Source organism: Ammospiza nelsoni, chromosome 10 (genome assembly GCF_027579445.1).
Source record: "Ammospiza nelsoni isolate bAmmNel1 chromosome 10, bAmmNel1.pri, whole genome shotgun sequence".
Classification (NCBI taxonomy): Eukaryota; Metazoa; Chordata; class Aves; order Passeriformes; family Passerellidae; genus Ammospiza; species Ammospiza nelsoni.
This window is the reverse complement of record NC_080642.1, coordinates 15,979,049-15,996,794: the sequence shown is the minus strand read 5'-3', so window position 1 is coordinate 15,996,794 and position 17,746 is coordinate 15,979,049. Positions and strand designations below refer to the sequence as shown.

The following is a 17,746-nucleotide window of genomic DNA, read 5'->3' as shown; positions in this document are numbered from 1 at the left end:
CACATGCTATGCACAGAAGAATTTTCATCTGCACAGAATCAGTGTAAAGCAAAGGAGAGTCACAGAAGAATTTTTCCTTGTCGTGCCTCTTGCACTGATTTCCAGACAATCATCTGAGTTGTGCTTTTTAAATTTTAGGCTGGAGTTGTGCTATGGCTTCCAAGTGATTTTACATTCTGTGAACCCTTCCCCTTCTGTGGAATGGAGACTGTATCCTGAAAAGTCTCCAGAAAACTGAAACAAGGGCTTCAGTGAGAGAATGCAAGGAAGCATGCTCCTACTCCACCTAATTACACTTCATTTCATTCTTAAGCTACAGTGGTCCACAGCCATTCTCAGTGACAAGCCATGGCAACATCACAGAAACCTGGTGGGACAATTTCAGATATTTGACAGAGCTTACCAAGAAAATAAAAAAGACCCAAAACCCACTACAGCAGATAAAACAGTATCTAGTTTATTACATATAGAAAGAGATTTCCAGAATTTACAAACACCCACATTTTCATTCCAGGGAGTCAATTTAAAAAGTTCACCCTTTTTTTGTTTCCATTTTGCTTTGTGGTTTCCTGTTGGTTGGGGTTTTTTCGTTTGTTTGTTTTTCTTCTTTACAATATATACAATGGAAGACTTTGATTTCTTTTTTCTGATTTGTTGTCAGTTACTGTGCAATTGATGAATTAAAGTTGACGCTTGTAAATACCCATGTACAGTAATGTTTGTCTTCGTTGCAGTTAATACAGACTATTATTTTACAAGGAGTACAAAATTATTTTTCTTTTGGAAAGAATTCAGCTCAACATCAGGGTTATCTTACAACTGATAGTATCAGTAAATATGACTGTACAATCAAGGCCCAGGGGCCAATGACTGGTATTATATTATTTTCTGAATTACAATCTTAAAACAAGAATAGTACCCTACTCTATTCTTAGAAGCCTTGTTTTAAGCAGGTTCCCCACTCTGTTTACAACAGAATATAGTATACCTCAGTTCCACATCAAAAAAGATGTGCTGTAGGAAAAGTTACATTTTAATTAAAAAAGTACATGTATAAATCAAAACCTATGTTAAATATTTAATACTCTTCAACCAACATTATGTCTTGTATGTAATAATTTACAATGATGATTTGTCATACAGGTTTTCAGCAGCAAATGAAGTTGTGTAAATGTGCTAGTAAAATACCCATTCTCACCATGATGTAGTGGTGGGCACATCAGTTCATGTGGCCAGCTAAGTCCTTATGGTAGAGGATGAAGTAAGAGAGACTTGTTGTCCAGGTGTCACAGTGCTTCTGCTTGGCACAACACAGGATGTGCAGCTCAGTCAACAACTCCTGAGGTTTGTGTAAAGTAAACAAACTGAACTGGATGCATCGTACCCATTTACAGAGGAAGAGGAGGAGGAGGTGAGGTCCTAGTTGTGATAGCATGAAACATTTATAGTCCTGATACCCATGAGTTTAAAAGAAGGATTTGTTGAGGTTGTGTAGGTCATCATTCTGAAATTGAAAGAGAAAGAAAATTAACACCACAAGCACTTTAAAACTTTTCTGCAATTATTTCCCCACCCCTCCTTTGTTTTTCTTCTCTTTAAAAGAGTTATCATTCAAACTCAAAGTGTTAGCACCTTGAAAAATTATGGCATACACAGTTGAACTGTACGCAAGCATGTGAATCCCCAAAGCATTTAAAACAGATGTTGGCAATAAAATTCAAAGCAGTCAGAAACACATTTAAAACTTGCAAGAGATTCACCTAAGCAGAAACAATTTAAATGTCCATACTGATTAACTCTGACAAGCTCCTGTAACAAGAGAAAGGAAAGCTCCAAACACCAGCCTGCTGTTGGCATTTTTACCAGCTACAAGAAAGATTCACTGCATGTCAGGCCCTACAAGAGGCCTTCCTGGCCACCTGCAAACACCAGGCTGGCCTGGGAAGGGCGACCAAGAAATGCAGCATTCAGGGTGCAGCATTACCACTCCCTATTTGACATACAAGTCCAAAAAAACATTGTACATAGAAAATCCTGCAAAAGCCCATAAAGTTATCACATTCTGCTTCCCTCTGAGAGAGGGCTGGTGAATAACAAGGTCCTGCCCTGACAATGCACAGCACAGGTTTAGAGGGGAATGAATACCAGAAGCTGCCTCTGACCCTGTCCCCCCGTTCTCCTCATCTGCTGCAGCCCCCCTGACCCAGTGCACAGCGCACCAGTCTGGGTCAGCAAGTCCTCTGGACTCTGTTCTCCCAGGCAGGCTGTCAGCCCCAGCCCTGCTGAGGAGCAAGGCAGTGCCCAGCAGGATGCACTCGGGGCTGATGGCCTCGTGTCCTGCTGGCAGCTGCTCCAGCCCCCATGGGGAGCACGGTCCCTGCTGGGGGACATAGAGCTGAGGTCACACGCTGGGGCACCAGGGCTGCCTCCCACCGCTCCTGAGGCCCTGTGGCACTGGCTGGCCACACACAGAGCCCTGGTGCCCCCACTGCCCAGCACCCCTGGGCCTCCCACACCACAGTCCCAGTTCCTCCCTGCACGCCACTGACACGCAGGCAGACCCACTGGGGACCGAACCACGCAGCACTGAAATGAATACAACTTGTCTTTTAACTGGGGTTAGAGGACTACCAGCATTTACATTTCAATAGTTTTGCTAAAACCTGCTGAAGCAAGACTCATATTTTACATAAAAGTGTGTCTATTTCTTTGTTCAATATTAACTGTGCTCCTGAAAAGACAAGTAAACAGTGCGTTTTCCTCAGTACAAATAAAGGCTTCCCATAGACACATTGAACTGAAAAAACTGAAAAGACCTCCTGTCCTATATTCTTTAATTGCACAAGAAACAAAATTTACTTTGTGTGGTCCTTCAAGTGAAAGGAAAGCCTATCCCTGCAAATGATGTGTGGTATGCTGTGAAAACTCCCTGGAGAATTATCTCACAGATCTCTTATTTACTTTCAACTTTCCTCTGCACTCACATTGCGATCTACTGGAATGTTCCTACCCAAATATCTATACACAGCTTCACATAGCTGTCAGCTTTCAACTACATTTGACCTAAAATTAGCCAGTAATGCCATACTTTATTAATAAAGACAAGCAACAAAAGAGAAATGGCTTGTTGAAATGAAGGGGCAAAGTGTGCATGATGTGCGTGCTGCATATCCAAGGTGGGTGTTCCACATCCAGCTCCCATCCAGCAGGGCCACAGCAACTGCTGGGTGCCCCCAGCAAGGACCAAACCAACAGGGCAAGTGGAAGGACAGCAAGAAACAGCTTTTCTACATGGCCAGACTTGATTCTGCTGAGAGATTTTAAGAACATAAATAATACATGATTTGCAGCATCAGGGCCAAGTTCTACGCCTCTTCACCAGTATTCATCTAAACGAGGTCATCTAAACTCAAATACATCATGTATTGAACAAAACAGCCTGTCCCATCCAACTCCTCACCAATTCCATCAATACAGCCAAGAAGTCATCTCAACCACTACTGGAGGGCATTTATTCCTGGATTCCAAAGTCAGAAGAGCAGAAGAAGAAAGAGGGTAACAAGTCTATGGGAAAAACAAAACAATTCCTGGAAGAATTCACTAAGCAAAGAAAACTGAAGAAACCCACAGGTACAAACACTTGTACGTTATAGTCCTGCACATGTGTAAAAAATGTGAAAAATCACAGAAGCCTGAAATATCCTGGAGACAGGATGAAGAGCCAGAATCATGTAGGACATGACCTGGTACGGGCTGAATTTCATACCAACGTCAGCTGCAGGCATGACAGGACACAGGGGCATGGAGCATTTTCAAGCTTGTACTTACACCTCCAGATCTTCAGCAGCACAACATGAAAATCTGTCACCCTCTCCTAAAGATGCACTGGTAGTTTTTGTTTTCTTCTAATTTTGAGAAGGGAAAAAAAACAAAAAACAACAAAGATCTTTGCTAAGGACCATCTGAAACTATTGATTGCAATTAGTGGCTTTCATACCCAACTCCTCTGACCAATCTCTTTCAACAAACCACAAATTGAGTAACTGAGAATGACAAGCCACACTACTGCTACAGTCCAGTGGTGCTTGTTCTGTCTGAATGCACAAAGATGTGTAGGAAACAGACTATCTGAGAGCAAAGCTGCTCCTCTGAGGTCACTGGAAATACACTCATCCTATAAACCTTGGATCCATTACTTGTGCCTTATGCACAGCCAAAAGCACTATCCTCACTTTTAGGATACAAATGTTCTTTGCTGGACTTCAAAAGACTCCTGAATTTTTGACAAAGCAATCTGAATCTCCTCTCTCCTTAGTGAGCTATTGCAGTGTGCTTTAAGGTGAAAGAACCTTATTTGGAAATGAAGTAATGGGCTGGATACCTCCAGCCATCAGCATTTCCTTAACAACACACAAAACAGTGCAGAAGACAAGTGTTCTAATAGAGAGTGTGAGGACAGCAGCGAGCTGAGGTAAGGATCATTAAAACTACTGACATCACTGCTGGCAACCAGAGAAAAGGGAAAACCTGTGTTTAATCTATTTCCTATTCACCACAAGTTTCAGCTGGAGTCCCCAATAATGCAGTTTGTGGTTGACTTTATGGAAAAAGTTAGCGATGCAAGAAAAATGTACTGAAACAAACAAGCATCTTTAAAAGTTCCTACAAGGTACCTCTGACAAGTAGTCTCTGCTCAACATCTGTTACAACACACATGCAGATAACACTGAGGCACGTTCCAGCTGGCAAAGCTTCCTTCTCAAATCTCTTAGTCCAGGATGGATACAGCACAGCTAGCTGCAGTTCCTATTACAGCTGAAATCCCATTCTTAAATCCAGTAACTAAAAATAAGGTGATATTTCATTTTATTTCCATTATTGGGAAGCTGGAGAAGAAGAGTACCTAAATTTTGAACTAAGAGCAGAGTGTCTAGACAGCTTAATATATCTTTTCTGAAGTTAAACAGAATTTTCATACATAACATAGACGTGTTGCTAAACTACACTTAAAGTGTAATCCTTACTCCTTCCTTACACTCCATTCTCTTTGAAAGTAATCAAGGAGGAAAAAAATAAAACAAAGCAAATATAAGTGAAAACTCAAGCAATGTTCCAGCAAAAGGCTTTCCAGTAGCCAACTTAAACTTCCATTAGGGATTAAGAGCCAATAATGTGTTTTGTCCCTAAAACACCAATAGAATTGCCTTTCCAAAGAGTCATTTAATTTCGAAACAATCCAATACCATGAAGTTGCTGTTGAAGTTCCACCATCATGTCAGCAAATAAATGCAACTACTTTGTCACTGATTAACACAGCAGGGCAAAACACAGCTCCCAAACATCAGGCCTGCTCAGCAACTGTGACCCCTTCCCAGGGTCAGCTGGCATCTGTTTGGGAAACAACTCCACAGGTGACACAGCCAGGTCAATGAAAAGATAGTTCTTGACTGAAGAAAATATCGATTATTTTCTCGATCTACCAAATGAGGATATTTTGAAGCTCTGCCATTAACCTTGTTAATCCAAACACATTTTCCAGAACTGTACCTATCACATCAACACCTCATTTGAAACCATGAGCAAGGACTAGTTGAAGACTCCCTGTCACAGTTACGAGTCATAAACAAAAGGTTTTAGAAGTGCATTTGTTGTTTACTTTAGGATCATACAGATCACCTCATTCTGTGTGTGGCGGCTTCCCACATAATGAACAAATCTAGCTCGTAAAAAATAAAAAGCTCACGAAGAAAAGCTCGGAACAAAAGGAGAGCCATTGAGAACATCCCCGGGAGGACTCACGCAGGATTCCACCAGCCGAGCTCTCCGCGCAGCCCGCCGCACCACTGCCTGGACAGCTATAACGGGGTGTCCTTAGAGATCCCATACACAGTAAACACCTTAAGAAGTCTTGAGGAACTCTTACACAGCTCGTCTTGGTGACACCTGCATGAGCCATCACTAATTCCAAGCACACGCTGCGCACCTACCCCGCACAAACCCAACGCAGCCCCGTGCCGCGCTCCCCACACGGTGAGCACAAGCAGTGCCTGTTTACATTTTCCCCGGCATTACCAACGTGCTCACAGGCACGGGACGCATCTCCTTCGGATAAATTAAAAACATCGACCAAAATTTCAGCTAATTCAAGTAACTCCTTTTCAAAGAGATGCAAATAAGCTGCAGCGCTTCCCCAGTCCCGGACGCCGCAAGAGCCAAGGAATGCGGGCAGGAACAATGGCTGCTCCAGCGCGTTAATTGCAGCCCGGGTCGAACAAAAGCAATTCCAAACAGAACCAAACAAAGTCATTACAACATTGCTATTTAATTTGTCAGGCTGTAATCTACATTTAATAGATAAGCTTTTCTTCCTTGTACCCCAAAATGCCTATTTCAGCTTTCCCGTGCACGTCTTAAATGGGGAATTACTGAAGATTGGGTTTCACCAAGTCCTTTCCTATAAAGCAGAATAAGTGAATTTGGTGCTTCCATCCGGTTTTGTCTTTTATAGAGGTCATTCACTGCTGGAGGAAGGAACCTAAAGACCACTTACAGATGATACTAGCTTTCTGCTATTAGTTCAGACAAAGTTCATGTACAGCCCTGGAAAAAAACCAAAGCCATCCTCACTACAGCAGAAAATATTCTTCTATTCTCCAGAAAGAGAAGGTGGGAAAAAACAACAACAATGAGACTTTAAAAATAAGATGATGAGCCAGAACCAGGTTTTTACATTTCTGAACCCATTTCCTGGGATGTAAGTACAGTGGGAAAGCACAAGCTAAACCACACACATTCTTTGGATGAGCTTCTGCCCGGCAAAGAATTCGTATGTTTGATTTCGGCTTTACAGCATGTCAACCTGATTTAAACTCATTCATGAGAAAACTCAACCCATCACTGAGGTCAGCAAGAAAGGCTGCAGCCACAGACACAAAGCCAAGGCTGCCTGCCCCGAGCACCTGCCACGGGAGAGAGGGAAGCTGCTGCAGGTCACATTTGCCTGGTTCCACCAAAAAGAGGACACCAGCCAGCTCTCTGCACTGGCGTAACACATACTGGAAAAAGGAAATCACAAAGTTTCTATATAGAAAAAATACTGAAGGGATATCCTGCTCTATTACACAAAATCAGTAGCAGTTAGGTGTTTGAACAAGACTGATGACCCAAATACTGAATTTCTGATTAAATATTTCATCTTTTCAATTTTGAAAAAAGAAGTTTCCAAATTTTTGTGGTTTTGGGAGACTAAATAAACAAAATACAATTAAGTTTAGAAAGAAAGAGCTTACTACAACTTTTCTTGTGTTGGCACAGCTAAGCAAGCCATAGAACAAAACAAGTGTCCAGCAGTTGCAAGTAACAAAAATCCAAGATGCAGCCTGTAGGTTAGTGGTTGGTTGATTTCTATGAAATGAAAAACATGGGCAGAGTCTTTCTCATTAAAAGGTGTAGTGCTATAAATGGGATTCTCATGTTTGCGTCTTCAAACTTTGTAAGGACTGAAGGTGTGGATCTTTCCCTTCCTTTACTAATAGTCTGAGTAATCAGCTAAAGGTTGAGTCTGGCTTACAACAGAGAGAAAATCCCTTTGTTTCGGGACTGAAAATAATGATGTTACTACGAAGCCAGGGATCAATACTCCAAGTTCATTCCAAATCTTCTCATAAAACTCCTCTAATACAATTGGCAGCGCCGTTTGTGTTTGATATCCTTCAGCTAAAGCCACTGCTGGCCAAGGTCTCCTCTCCTCCCCAGACTGCAATAATGAAAGCAGTATCAAACCCTAAATGAGCACCACCTCATTAATAGCTTTAGTACTCACAGGACAACACTGCTTGTGTCTTTAAGATTCAAATAGACTTGCAAATTCTACAATTGGGATCATTCCTTATTTTGGAATTCATACTGTTCAGCTCATGAGTCTGCAGAGTCTAACCCTGAAGAATTTGTGGCATTCACACCTCTCATGATGACCCAATAATCCACATCCAGTTCGAGAAAGCTCTGGTGAAGTCACTTTGTATGGCTTTATCCTTCAAGAGAAAACACTGCTCAGTTTCTACCTTTATCAAACATATAACCAAATAGTGACAATATTAATAAGGGGAACCCAGAAACAACATCATTATGCAATTTGTTCTTCAAAGGAGCTTTTTTAGAAACTTTCTTAGGAGTTCAAAATAAATTACTTTAATGGTAGTTTCGAATTCAACAAACTCACCAATGCTGGGAATCATTACAACTGCTCTGACTATAGGGAAGCAGATGACCTGGGTGCCTTTAGATGCACTCACACCCCCTCGGCTTGTCAGCAATTTAAATATACACAAAATAATTTTGATCCAAATTGAGTGCGCTGAAGCTGTGCTCATATTATATCAAGTAAATTACATCAGCAGTAGAGCTTAGCAACACATAACACACAGTGTAGCTACCACATAATCAGAATATATTTCAGCTGCTGAATATCCTTATCTTTCTGTGAATATGTATTTCACATGCCATTCTGGCACTCGGGGCTGGTTCCCCATTCCAGAAGCCAAACCTTACCACCTTCTCTTGTGCTTTTCTGACCCAACTTTAAAATGCTCATTTTCTGATAGATTTACTTTTCTCTGACAACATGTAAAAAACCCTAAATAAATAAGCCTAAAGTGCCTTGAAACTGTTTCCATGATACATGCTAAATTGTGAGAGTTACAATTTAAAGCAAGGAAAGAGTCACACCATTCAACTTTTCTGGAGCCATTTTCCTCCCAATGGACAAATAAAGGGAAAACAGAGAACAAACAGAAGAAAAATAGCATTTAGGAAGGGATACAGAAGCCCCACAGGGGGATAACCTGGCCAGCTGACCTTCAGTTTGAAATTTTGCCAGTGCAAATTAAGCAGCTAGTCTGCAGCACGTCTGGGCAGCAGCGTGGGAAGGAAGTTCTGCAGTGATTTTGGATGAAACACTTCCTCAATTCAAAACAACAGCGCATTAAGTATCAAAAAAGGTTAATAAGGACGTACTGGAAAACACATTGTGAGAAGCATGCCAAGAATACAAAGCAGGGAAGGAACAAGAACAAATGAAATATCATAAAGTTGACAAAACTGTACCAAGAAGTTTGGAAAGCCAAGGTAGAATGAAAGAATCCATTATTTTGAAACTGTCTGCTACTCTGTAGTATAAAAACTACCATACAGCAGAAAGAGCTGGAAAAAAATTAGAGGCTATGCTTTAATAAAGGGAAAGGAGAAGGCCTTTGGTATAAAGCAAAGAGCAACAGCCAAGCTTGTTACATCTTGAAGCTGGACTAGAAAACAATAGTTTAACCACAGATTTAGTTTTTCACTGAGGTACCACTGAGGTATCAGTCTGACATGAAATTAACTACAATTACTGCTTTGACACATTGTTTTCTGCTTTGTAGACCAAGATAAGAAATCCTAGAAAACTACTGACATACAACATCATTTGTTTCTGTATGAATGCATTTTCATGTTTCATCCACATACATTCACAATTTATTTCTAGTAATTTGCACTCATTTGACCTGACCTTTTTACCTTCCTTGTCTGCAATAAACTGCAAAACTTCTCTAAGACTCACATGGCATCTTCTTCTTCCCAGCACTTCAAACCTGGTGCTCAGACTCCTTTGACACTTAGGCTGATAACTGAAATTCAAAGCATCAGCCATACTCAAAAGCTGCCAACAGTGAAGTGCTGTGGTTGGGGCATACAACCTACAGCCAGTTGGAAAAGCACACAGCCACATGCAGAAAGACCTGACATCTAATTCTGCCCTTGGTTTGATTTGCTCTGTAGTTTTACTCAAGTTACTCTGTCTTAGTCTCAAGGAAAAGATAAAACCCCATCTATTTTCTACATGAAATTTTATAGTGAGGAGGAGGAAGTTGTGAAGTCTCAAACATGAACAGTCACTGTAATATCTAGGGCACAGTTTTTCTGCCCTAATCCTCCTGTGTTTCAGCGCCTTGCCTGTGAGCTGAGAACTGCTACCTGCCAGCAGAGTTCAGACTGTGCCAGGGGCACACAGCAGGGTGGTAATGTCTTGACAGTGCCCACATGAAGACAGACGCAGGGCAGCATCTGGACAAGGTGCTATAAATAAACCATTGGGCAGCCACACACTGCTGAGAATAAAAAGAACTGAGAAAATGTCTCATTCCTGGATCACTCCTACAAACTGAAGAATATATTTTTGTGGGAAATGTATGTTTTGTGCTCCATGATCTGAAACTACAACAACCCATATGCACGAGGGTGGGAGGCAAAATTATCAATGCTTACAAAAATAAATAGCATTTGAGTGTGACTACATACAGCCAAGCATTATTCCACATTACAACAGATTTATAAAATTAAGAAAACTCTACATGCAATAGAATTTTTAGCTGGAGAAAAAAACCAAACAAGACAAAAAAATTCCAACATCAGAAAATAATGCTTCATTGGTAAAACAAGAGCTGTACCCTGCTCCTCCTACTGAATTAGCAATCAAAGTACGCTGGACTGCTATGGGATTAACCTCAGTAACAACACTGAGCACTTTAATAAGCTCTGAGATAGTCCATGCTAAACTCTTCATTGCAGTATTTAAACACTGAAAAACTTGTTTGTATATAGATTAGGTTTTCAAAACAACTGTCATCTAATTTATTTCCAGAAACCATAGTAACAAGAAAATAGTAAATATAGGGCACAAAGGAAACACAATCTCATTCAAAACAATGAAGCTATCTCAAGGTTGAAGAGCAGAGGAGGCAGCACCTGGCAGGCACTTGGGCAGGGGGGAGCCCTATTTGGATACAGCTGTGAATTAAATCCAAATGATAAAGACCAATTAGACAAATCAAGTATTTTACTGCTGTTTCTTTTGAGTTTCATTCAGCAAAATCTTAAAAGCCTGAATGACTGCCAATATTATATTCTAAAGTTACTAACAGCCTAAATGGACTAACCTTCACTTGTTCAGTTGCCATGATTTCAAATGGGAAACTAATCAACAGTCACATTAGCTATTTAATTGCAACACCAATCTAGCATTGTGAAACTCTATAATTACACAACAAAAGTCAAGCTAGGTGAAAGTCCTTCTCATCTCAGAATTTTCAGTCAGATATTTTAAACTTAAAAAGAAACCCATGCCACATGAAATCCTTTCCATATAATCAAAGCTGTTCACAAGAGTATCACTAAAATCACACTAGATGATAATAGACACTGTTTTATTGTCACACATAAATCTTCCATGAGTTGTCAAATCCAGCATTAAGGATAACCCTTTAGAAGCTATTAGTATAAGTCAATTGAAAATTAAAAGCATATAGCAGCACAGATTAAAGGCTTAGCATGCACACTAAAGGATCTGCACACAATATCACATATAATTAAGATGTCTTGGTTAATCAGTGACTGAAAACATCCTCTAGAATTAACCTTGACAAAATATATGAAATTCCAGCCTTATCATGCTGTATCACTGCACTTTATAATCTCCTAAAATGGAAAGCTCTCTGTTCTCATAACCTACCATACAAACTTGTACCATTGGCCACCCACTCCTCTCAACCAAGAGAAGAATCTGTACCCAACTTGGCCTGCTGATAGTCTCAGTGATTACAAAAGTACCTGATGATACATTTGAAATTCTCCCCAAAATGAAGAGGAGAGCAGGGTGGTCAGCACCCAGCTCAAGCCGTGCATCCATTCCCTCATCAGCCCAGCACAGTCAGATACTCCAGAGAAGCTGCAGAGGGGAAGGGGCCAGTTAATAAATGAGAAAAACTATAGAAACACAGCTTCATTAGCTCCACTGCTCACACATCAGCTGTTTGTATAAGCAGTTTTGCTTGGAGCAGTGTTTTGTCAGTATTATTACTGTTATGTTATGCAAAGAATGTATTAAATTCTTAAATATTACATGAGATTTAATGGATTGCGTATCACATGTGGGAGGTCAAACAAGGAGGGTAATGTTCCATTCAGCCTTATAGATGTAACTTAAAAAACAGAAGTTTGCATTATACTTCTAGGAGCAAGTACAGATCAAAGATATGCTTGAGATGGATGTAGGCAGCCTGAAACATAGAGGGAAATTATAAAATAAAATTTTAAATATAATTTAAAAAATAATCAGTGGTTGTGACAAGCAGCAGTGCAGTTTTCAAGAAGTTTTACAGCTCAGTCCCTTTTAAAACAATTTCTGTTTTCAGAAGCTATCTATAAATTCTTCCTCAGCTCCCCCCTTATCCAACAGAATATTACATTGGTTTTTTAAGTTTTGTATTCATTTGGAAACTCCCTATACCTCCAGTACTCTGAATGGCCAAGTTATAGTAAAGAGGACATATGAAGAATGACAGAGTATCACAATTTCTACTTTCAATCTGTATCTTCATGCCAGAGCCAAAAATATTCTAATTTAAGCTCCAGTTTTCTTAAATGAAGATTTTAATTAAGATAAAGCTAGTATTTTTGTTATAAAACTTCAATTTTCATCGTCTTTTGCAGTAAAAAAAGTACACAGCACAGCAACTAAAGAGATCTCAGTCAATGTTATTTTGTACATCTGTTTTTCAGCAACAGCAGATTTCTCGTATTATTAAAGCTTTTCTGAAGATATGTTTCATCATTTCAAATCACTTAAGGAACAAAAGAAAACTCTGCAAATATGTTATCATACAAAAATATATATTTTGCAGTTTAGAATTTATCAAGGTATATTGCCCATCACATTGTTCTGTAACATGCATTTTCTACTTCTCACATGTACAAAAGTTTAGAGTGTAACAACACTACCTATGTGTGTATATACAAAAAGGACCTAAAGTAGGCTATAGTAGCATGAAAAAAGTAGTTCAATTGCATTACTGGACAAAAAAGCTCTCCAAAACCACGACAGTTCCCTGCCTCAAAAACAAACACCCTCCCGCCAAATCTCCATATTGTCAGACAAAATGTATGATTCTCAGTTCAAACTCTGAGGACTATCAGAAATAAAGTTATTATAGGAGAAGGGGAAAACTAGCTACAGTTATTTTCTACAGATAAATAGATACTATATTGGTAATCACTGTTTTTCTATTATATGTTCTCCAGTCTCAATAATTAAGTATTCATCTCTCTCCACTTACTAACTATGCATAAGGTTTAATGCAATGTTTAATTTGAATTAAGAATCATGACAACTAGAAGTCAGGAGTTTCTGCAGCATCTGTTGGCATTTTGTTCTACAGAGACAATATGATGAAATACAAACACAGGAACTTTTTCTTTCAGCCAAAGTCCTGGCATTTCAGCAAGAAAAAACTGCCTCTCAAACTTTCATTTTTGTCTGTGATTCCCTCCCAGCTTGCAGTCCTAGTTGCTAAGAGAAAAGTGCCATCAAGGTCTGTGGAAGCTCACACAGTGGGAGCCACAGCTTTTTCAAATAATACCTGAAGGTGTAGCAGGTTTTACTGTAAATGCAACTTGGCATTTCTCAGTTACTCAGAGTATTGACATAACACAGTGTGGCTTTCAGGCAAATACACCCCCTGAAATGGAGCAATTGCTTCCTTCCAAACTTCAAGGTCACTTCAAAATCTGCAAAACACCAGCACTGTCTGAAGCTGTGCTTGGAAGGATGAAAAGGGAATGGTGTTCTCATCTCACTGAAGATGGTTAAATTCTTTCAGCTAAAGCTTTCCAGTGAATTTCAACTGGAGGGAGACTAGTAACAAGCATGGGAAATTTCTACCTTAAGCACTGAAAGTTGTCAAAAATAGGAGCAAATTAGATGTTCTGCTATTTTATCATGAAAAATATAGACAATACAGACATTCATGTGACTTTTTAAGTGAAAAATCTTCTTGTAATATACATTTTCAAAAGAATAAGAAACATAGCTAAAACACCCTGAACTTCTTTATAGGGCAAATGAAACAATTATTTTAAATTTAACTCATCTTAGACCATCAGATTCTTGCATAATTGTAATCACAGATTTTTAATAAAAAGACCCATGAACCTCTCATCTTTTTTTACTTTTTCATTTGTGAGGTTTCTTCTTCTGGGCTTAGGCATGTATCTACTCAGGCTTCCATACTCTTTATTTTCTCTTCTGTGCTCAGATGACTCCTTTACTGCTGCTTGAAGTGTACTGTAAGCTTAGGCATTCAAGGGAGGACTAAATAACCAATTTTTTTTATATTGTTCTTTCAGTCAGAACAATCCTACATCAACACACAGTAATAACACATTCAGATGTGTAAGATTTCAAAGCTGTGGATTTTAAATGCTGAACTGGCCACTACAGTTATGTGATGTATTTGAGATTCAGAAAATAATAACCCAATTCATTCAACAAAGCCACGCTTCATTGAAAATTAATGGAAATGTAAGAAAGGAAAACAGGGCTTTGGAAATATCCCACAGCTGCAATGTGGATGTAGTGATTAAACTGGGGAAGTACACAGACATCTACTGACATTTTGCTTCAAAACACTTAAAGAAGACTTTCTCTTCCACTTAAGGGTTTACAAATCAGATTCAGTTACAGGAAAACAATGCTATAATCTTCATTTACAACAACTCCTAAATTTAGTAAGCAGAAGTCATTAGTAGTACCAAACAGATTTGAGCATAAGGAGAGGCAGTATTTGAGCTATGGGAAAGGCAGTGCAGAAAGCAGAGGCTTTTCATTCCCACCCTTGGATACCAGCTGCTTCTCTGGACTTCCAGGACTGTCTCAGTGCAAGCATTACCATAAGCCACGACTGCTTTTCTTTCTTTTATTTAGGAAACCAATATGCAACTATAAACTATGTTTATAAAATTATAAACTATATTCTGTAATATGTAAACAAGTGCCCATTACTTAGAAGTCACAGATGAGCATAATATTAGATTGTAATAGAAAACAGATGCATTTTCCTTTTCCAGTTGTTTACATTGCCAAAGCATCCAGTCTTTAAGATATTCTCCATACAAATCAAAACATGTTGTGCCTTAATGAAGGACAAAACAGCAGTAGCTTTAAAACACTGCATTCCCTGTAATATTTTGCAAGCTGAAGCCCAAGTAGACAGGGTACTCCAAAGGGTACAGCAGCTCCTGCTGCCAGGTAGCTGGGACAAAAAAGGGACATTTCACTTTACTGCAGACCACCCCTTCCACCAGCCTTGATATTGCAATCATTCAGATGTATTTTCATGTGACCTATTCCACTTTTTGCTTCCATTTGCCACAAATTGGTTTTATCTCCCCTCCCTCCACACACACAGGTACACAGACTGCTACACACAAATATATGCATACATGCACACAGCACATTCAGGCACCCTTAGTTTGTTGATATAGGCAAGCATAAAGCAAGATTTATTTCAGCATTTCCTTCAAATGTCTACAGTATCTGCTATGGTCCAGCTCCAGGTAAAAAATATGTGCAGATTTATCAATTGTTAGAAAACTATGAGCTCAAAACACGACCCAGAAGCTTGCAAAGGTCACATCACTCTTTGTCCTGAAGCTGCCCGCAGGTTCAGCTTTTGACAGGTAACACAGGGACACTGGAGTCACTCAACACTTAAGGGACAGCCTTTGGGTGAGCAACAGCATTTCAGTGCTTTGAGCTGCAAGTATTTAAAGCACCTTTTGCCCTCACCTGCAACAAAGCAGTTCAAATACCTCTGTAACCTGCATTACAGCCATAGCCAAAAGAAGTCAGGCTAGGAAAGGAGCTGAGAGGGGAAAACAGCTTACTGAGAGGCTCAGTGTCTTGTGAGAATATACCTTGACTTTTATTTTCAGTGATTTGAACACTTATCAGAAAAAAGCTTGCAAGAGGCTCTGATATTCACAATACAGAAATCAAACTATTAACAAGCAATATTTAGCTTTGCTATCATTTTAAACCACTCTCTGCACTTGGTGGTGGTTGTTTCAGTGAAGATCAAATAAAGTATTAGCACCCATATATGCCCATATAAAAAAAAATACAAATTAATCTTGTGTCTACACACCTAAATATCCCCCAAAGCTTTAAGCCCCTCCATCTTACAGGCTGTAAAAGCAACAAGAAAGCAGCAGTCATTTATAAATCAGTATATCACTGGTTCTCCAAGAGGGAACTTTTTATTGCTTCGACTTAGAAAATAATTTATCTGTCCTTCAGATTAAGTTACAGCAGCGAGGCCTCCCCCAGCCCCTCTTCACCTGTGGATTTGGCCCCTTTTCAGCTCAGGAAACTAACTGTACTTCTTGCCCCACAACGTGCAGCTCCTTCTGCAGCTGATAGTTCATTTTGAAACCTATCAGCTGGGTGGCAGGAAGGCAAAAGCATAGGAATAGAATATTTAATTTTGAATTATATTATCATTTATGGAAAATACTATCATTTTGAAAAGCCATTACTAAGCACTTTCTATTCACAGTGCAGAGCATCTCTAACAGACCCTGTGTCTCACAGTTTTTTTCTGTCATTTCATACATAACTTTATTTTGGCAAAAGCAGATCCTCAGGTTCAAGCCCCTGGCTACAATACCAAGTTGAAGGGGGTGGGTGTGCCTGGCACAGATTCCAGCAGCTGGGAAACAAACAGACACTCCAACCCCTGCACAGCAGCTGCAGCAGAGTCAATTCCCAAACCCTGCTGCACCTCCTGCATGGTTTGCTAGGCACTAACAAGTATTTCCACACTCCAAATGAACAAGGGAGTGCAGCTAAGCCAGCCAGCTCTTCCAAAGGAAGAATTACATCAATACTAGAAACCCATAGCACTGGGGTTTCTAATACAGTGTATCATGATGAAATGCACGTAGGTTCTTTTAAAAGTGAAGAGATAGTGTTCATTCTGTTTCATGTACAGCAAGATATTCATAGTACTCACATGTAATAAGAACAAGCAAGAGAATCATACATGTCTCTAATATGATCATTATGCTGCAATTTTTCTGGTTACCACAAATATGCAAACATTTGCATGAAGTGCAATCTGAGCTCTGAGTTCCACTAAGAAGAAAATATGTTCACATCACTAAGAAACAAAGCATCAAGTAAGATCCACACCAGGTAAGTACCTGATGCCCAAGTACCTTAACTCTCCTGAGGAGCCCTTCTTCCCAGAATCCTTCTGCATCCATTAATTGTTCCATAATATACCTGCATGTGCCAAAATCCTTGCATAAGTGTGCTTATAACCTGAAAGCAACACTTCAGAGAGAATGCTATAATTACTTCAGATTTCAAAGCATATCTAGCAGCCTGCTGGCTCTTCTGCATGCCCCTGCACATCAGTTGGGAACCATCATTCTAGATAGATTTATTTTTGTAATTTTGGAACAACTCCTACTAACCTTGAAAGAATGCAACTGAACTGCAAATTAATAAAAACCATTTGTTTGGGGGTGAAAAAAAGACAGAAAATTCTGACTTGTATTATATTTTGATTCCACACCATTCACAGAATGTTTTGAAGGAATTCAACTTCACTTTTCTTCCTTTTTCATCCAAGGCATCTAGCAAGGCACTAACAACAACTATCAGTGTAAAACATCACAGCCATACGGACAGATTTTCATTTTACTCAAAAAGTCCAAGGTAAGCAACTATGTCATTACACTGTTTTTTTTCTATAATTAGAAGGTACAATAATGGGGAATAGATGACCCCAAGGCAGGCTGTGGCCACAGCACAGGGATGATGGGTGTGCTCTCCAGCAGAGCTGTGTGGGTCCCTCTCAGCAGAGCTCCC

General features: G+C 39.6%; 1 protein-coding gene across 1 annotated transcript in view; it reads right to left on the bottom strand.

The window, feature by feature from the left end:
* Positions 1-441: 441 nt before the first annotated feature.
* IRS1 (insulin receptor substrate 1) overlaps positions 442-17,746 on the bottom strand; it is a 48,481-nt gene continuing 31,176 nt past the window's right edge. The window contains exon 2 of the mRNA XM_059479614.1: positions 442-1,504. The gene's annotated coding sequence lies outside the window, so the exon portion shown is untranslated. The remainder of the gene's footprint in view (positions 1,505-17,746) is intronic.